At 53.1% G+C, this 5,564-nt stretch overlaps 1 protein-coding gene and 1 long non-coding RNA gene across 8 annotated transcripts in view; both read right to left on the reverse strand.

The window, feature by feature from the left end:
• The window catches only part of NINJ2 (ninjurin 2), a 108,301-nt gene that overhangs the window by 16,338 nt on the left and 86,399 nt on the right, over positions 1 to 5,564 (reverse strand). The window lies entirely within an intron of this gene.
• Positions 3,875 to 4,635, reverse strand: LOC111520322. Its single transcript, XR_002724639.1, has 2 exons — positions 4,405 to 4,635; positions 3,875 to 4,161 (listed from the first exon to the last, which is right to left on the reverse strand). It is a non-coding gene; the product is annotated as an uncharacterized LOC111520322 (long non-coding RNA).

Here is a 5,564-nt window from a genome sequence, read left to right on the forward strand (position 1 = left end):
TGTGTCTGTGTGTGCATGAGCATCTGTGTGTGTGTGCATGTGTCTGTATGTGTGTGCTTGTGTGTATTCATGTGTTTGTGTGTCCGTGTCTGTGCGTATGTGTGAATGTGTGTCTTGTGCATGTGTCTGTGTGTATGTGTATGTGTCTCTGTGGATGTCTGTGTCCATGTGTCTGTGTGTGCATGAGCATGTGTGTGCATGTGTCTGTGTCTGTGTGTGTGCATGTGTGTATTCATGTGTTTGTGTATGTGTCCGTGTCTCTGTGCGTATGTCTGTGTGAATGTGTGTCCGTGTCTCTGTATGTCTGTGTGAATGTGTGTGCGTGTCTTGTCTGTGTCTGTGTGTGTGTCTGTGTGTGTACATGTGTCTGTGTGCAGGTGTGTGTATCTATTGTCCCTGAGCTCAGCAGTCTCCTGGGTCCTGGCCATAGACCCATAGATGAGACAGACAAGGCAGGGTTACTGATGCACTATCTGGAGGGAGCTCAGGGGGCCAAGGAGATCAAGACAGAGAAGTCCCTGAGCACTGAGTCCAGGGATCAAAGCCCCTCCTGATTGGTGGGCCAGCCTGAATCAGCTGCTCCTGCCAGCTTCAGCCAATCCAAGGAGGCCTGGGCCTGGAACCAGCCTGTCTGCATTGCCCTGGTCCTAGGACTCAAGCCTTTTCCCTGCCAGCAAAGCAGGTCCAGCCTGGGTCCTCACACCGTGGCTCTCCTGTTCTCCCTCATGACTCGAAGGTGGCCACTCACACATCCTCCCAGCCCCCACACCTGCACCTGAGCAGCAGCTCTGTGAAGTGGGCCAGGGTCTGGTCTGGGGAGAAGGTGAGTGGGGGAGGGCCGGCAGGCGGGTGCAGGGATCCGATTGTGCTGCTGACCGTCCAACTCACACAGCTTCGGTGCTTCCCAGCTCACTTGTCTATAAAAAGAGGAGACACCCCTCTCCTTCTCATGGTGAGAAGCTAGTATCTGGTGAAACAGGTGAGCTGCTGCCGAACTCAGCAAAACCCTCAGCAAATCCCAGGCATTGTCTGACTCAGCCCCAAGGTGTCCTGAGAGCCAGATTCTCCGTAGATGCTGAACTCGCAAACAGCCCAGCCCCAGAGGGCTTCCAATCCACAGCCTCTCCCTGGCTCCCTGCACTGACCCCACGCGCTGCCAGGCTCCCTGTGCATCTCTTCTTGCAGAGGCCCTGTGAGGGGAAACAGGCTTCAGAGAGGACAGAACTTACCCAAGGTCACATGGCTAGGAGATCAGAGGCAAGATTTGAACCCGAGTCTGTCTGAGGCCACAGCTCAAACTCCTCCCACAGCTCAAACTCCTCCCACAGCTCTTAGGCCAGGGCCCTGGGGAAACCTTCCGTCCAGTGCCTAACACAGAATTCGGCCGGGAGCGTGTGCTCAGGAGTGACTGAATGGATGGATGCAGGCAGGCAAGCAGGCTAGTCCTGCCCTTGGCGCTGGCCCAGATCCAGGCTAGAAGCGCCCTTTCTACAGAACAGGGTGATGCCCCAGGGCAGCCGGGCAAGTGTCAGGTCCCTGGTGGGCCCTCACCCTCTTTCTAAAAATACTAATGAGTGGCAGACCTCCAAGGCCACCAAACAGATATCCAGTTGCTCTCTGGGGTCAGTCCACACAGCCCGAGGCTGCCACCTGGCATCTGCTGCCTCTGGGCCTCCCGCCCGACAGCTGACCCCTGTCATCCCTGTGACTTCACTGCAAGGCAAAGTCCAGTTTGGCAGAGGTGGGGACTCCTGGGCGGCCAGGAGGCTGGGCCCAGCCTCGCCCATGCGGAACTGTGGGATGCCAGGACAACTTGGGGGTCTCTAACCCCGAGTCCAGTCAAAGCAAACCCTTCTTTTTTGCTGGGGCTCCATTTCCACGGCCATGAAATGGAGGCAGTCAACTCCCGCAAAACCTCGAAGTGTGAGTGGCAGCCTGGCTTGGGGACGTGGACACTTAGAGCCAGGACAAGGAGTTGAGACCTGGCACTGCCCCTTCATAGCTGCATGGCTTGGGACCTCTCTCAGTCACCTACTAAAAATGGGGATCATAAGATTACAGAACAGTGATAGTATTAACCTGTTTTTAAAGATCTATATTTATATACTTAGATCAATCTGATAGGATATGGACTAAAATATTAAGCATCATCTCAAAGCAATAGGATATCAGACATTATTTTCTTTTTTTGCTTCATCTGTTTTCTAATTTTTCTTCAATGAACATTTGGAGTAAAAAAAAAACCCAAAATGTTAAAGCAACAACCATATAATTAGAACTTAAGTATTTGTCTTGACTTACAGGAGAGTTTGAGAATCATGTTTATGATGGTTTTACAAACTGTAAAGTTCTTTGCAAATGTAAATAGTTCTTATAATTTTTTCCAAGGGCATTTTGGAACTACAGGGATGGGGAGAGAATAGTTTCCTGGCCAGGTGCAGTGGCTCACACCTTTAATCCCAGCACTTAGGGAGGCTGAGGTGGGCAAATCACTTGAGCCCAGAAGTTCAAGACCAGCCTGGGAAACATCGCAAGACCCTGTCTCCATAAAAAACTTTTTTTGGCTGGACACGGTGGCTCATGCCTGCAATCCCAGCACTATGGGAAGCTGAGGTGGGCTGATCACCTGAGGTCAGGAGTTCAAGACCAGCCTGGTCAACATAGTGAAACCCCATCTCTACTAAAAATAAAAAAATCAGCCGAGCATGGTCGCACCTGCCTGTAATCCCAGCACTTTGGGAGGCCGAGGCAGCTGGATCATCTGAGGTGAGGAGTTTGAGACCAGCCTGGCCAACATGGTAAAACCCCGTATCTACTAAAACTACAAAAATTAGCCGAGTGTGGTGGTGGGCACCTGTAATCCCAGCTACTCAGGAGGCTGAAGCAGGAGAATCACTTGAACCCGGGAGGTGGAGGTTGCAATGAGCCGAGATTGTGCCACTGCACTTCAGACTGGGGGATGGAGCAAGACTTCTCTCAAAACAAAAACAAAAAGGAAAACAAAAATTTAATTAAAAATAAAAGCAGACCAGGGGTGTGCTCACACCTGTAATCCCAGCACTTTAGGAGGCGGAGGCGGGTAGATCACGAGGTCAAGAGTTCGAGACCAGCCTGGCCAATATGGTGAAACCCTGTCTCTACTAAAAATAAAAAACAATTAGCCAGGCGTGGTGGTGGGCCCCTGTAGCCCCACCTACTTGGGAGGCTGAGGCAGGAGAATCGCTTGAACCAGGAGGCGGAGGTTGAAGTGAGCTGAGATTGCACCATCGCACTCCAGCCTGGATGACAGAGCGAGAGTCCATCTCAATAAACACATAAATAAAAGTAAATCTTTCTTTTTGCCAAGGCTCCATTTCCACCGCCATGACATGGAGGCTCTCTCTGCAGTGACCTTCACCTGCAGGAGGCTGCTCACATGAGAGAACCGCTGCTGCCCGTGAGTCTCTCCCCACCATGCACTGGGCTCTGGTGCTGTTTGTTCTGGGCTCTGGGGCTCCGGGCTCCCCTGCTGCACGCTTGTAACCCTTAGCGTGAGCAGATGGTAGAACTGCCCGTGCCAAGAGGGGTCCACACCAACTTCTGGAATAAACAAGGCCAAAGGGAAAGAGTAGGCTCGCCGGGGACAATCCCACACCAGGAAGCCCCATAATTCAACAGCGTCGCCCAGGATTTCAGGGTCAGTTCTGTGCTCATCAGGTAGGCAATGGTTGGAGGAAGGCAATGGTTGGAGGGAGATGTGAAGCCTGGACTGAGCACAGGCACAGCCACACTGTGTAGCACCCTGGCCTGCTCCGCGGATGAGTCAGCAGCGTCGATTAAGCACCCACTGTGTGCAATGCCCTGAACTCTGTGCTGAGATGATAGCTCTGTTTGCTTTCCAGCCAAACAGCAAATATTTATTGAGCATCTGTCTATTTGGGGCAAGTCAGAGTACAGAGGGCATGGCTTAGAGAGGAATAGCTCAGACGGAGTTTGTGATTAATGACAGGAATGGGTGCCAAGTGAGCGATACGAAGGGTGGAAGAACAGGAGCACCTCCATCCAGGGGCGTGGAGGAGGCTCTGTGGATCTCAGGGCCATCTCAGCTGGCTCCAGACAGACAAGAAGCCTCCTTCAGAGTGTTCTTCTGGTAATCACCGAAGCTCTGCCTAATAGAGGAGACTGGTAACAGGTTTCCAAATGAGTATTAATGTAACTCACAATAATTTGCATGGCCCAGTAAAAATGAACATATGGGACCCCTCCTTCAAACTGGTAACAGTGAGCCTCAGGAATGAAGTCTAAAACAGGGAAAAAAAAGATTCAGAATTTCAAGATGGCAAAAGCAGAGCATTAGACCAAATGCAGGACGCTTCTCAGCACAGGGCCCTCCTAAGCAGGCCCTGGAAAGCCAGCCCAGCCTACCTGGAAGAGCAGGAGATAAGAATTTGGGATTTCTAGTTATCAAGAGGATCACAGGCCTTGGAAAGCCAGTGACTACTTCATTGTTTCCATCCTGGGTCAAGGTCGGCCTCCCGAAGGTGAGATGGCCCAGCCAGATCTGGCTCTGTCCTTAGCCCTTCCCTCCAGTGGCTCTCACATGATGGTGTCAACAAGGCCAGAGGCTGCTGGCTCTTCTCTCAAAAGTCAGGGCCAGGGAGCAGCGCAAAATGCAAACGCCAATGCCTTCACTGGTGGAAGGGGTGTGAACTGCTCCTCCCTGGGCAGCGCACACCCACTCAAAGGCATCCAACCTCAAAGTGCACAAGCTCCCATCCGCCGACAGGGCATGGGTTTCAGCCCTATGTCCAACCTTCCCGTCTTATAAGTCAGGACACAGAACCATCAGGGCAAGGGGCCTCTCCAAGGCAACAGAACTGGGCGGTGCTGAAACTGGACAAAGGCTTCTGTGACTCCCACCAGGGCCCCTTCCCCAGGAGCCAGGTGCCCTCCTGTGCCCTCTGACTGGATGGTAGGGACCCAGGTGTGCGATCCCTCTGCAGTGACCTTCACCTTCGGGGCCCTGCTCGCCTGAGAATCACTGCCGCCCACGGGGGACGCCACTCACTGGGCTCTGGTGTCGTGGACGGAATTGAAGTTTGGGTGGAAGAGCTCACTGCCCCCTGCAGGCCTTTAACCCTTAGTGTGAGGAGATGGTAGAAGCCCTGCCCGTGCCAAGAAGGGTTCATACCAACATTGGGAATAAACAAGGCCAAAGGGAAAGAGCAGGTTCCCAAGCGCAGTTTGTCTTCCTGCTACTGAACACCTGTGGGAGGAGGAGACTCAGCCCCTTCCTGAGGAGCGTCTCTGCCAGGGTTCAATAGTAATGGACTAGAGTCCTGACCTGGGTCAACAAAAAGACGAGGGGAGCAGGAGGCAAGAGCCAGCTTACCAGGACGGGCTGCAAACGGGGAGGTCTGGATCCAGGGTGAAGCTGCCCCTCCAGAGGAAGCAGGCCCAGGAGCCCCTGGGAATGCAGACAGGCTGAACCCACAGCACAGTCGCCATGGCGGGAGCAACTCCCAGTCATGCGGCAGCAGAAAGCGCCCCCAGGTGTCCACTGTGCAGTGTGCAGGACGGAATGT

Source organism: Piliocolobus tephrosceles, chromosome 10, assembly GCF_002776525.5.
Source record: "Piliocolobus tephrosceles isolate RC106 chromosome 10, ASM277652v3, whole genome shotgun sequence".
In the NCBI taxonomy this organism is placed as follows: Eukaryota; Metazoa; Chordata; class Mammalia; order Primates; family Cercopithecidae; genus Piliocolobus; species Piliocolobus tephrosceles.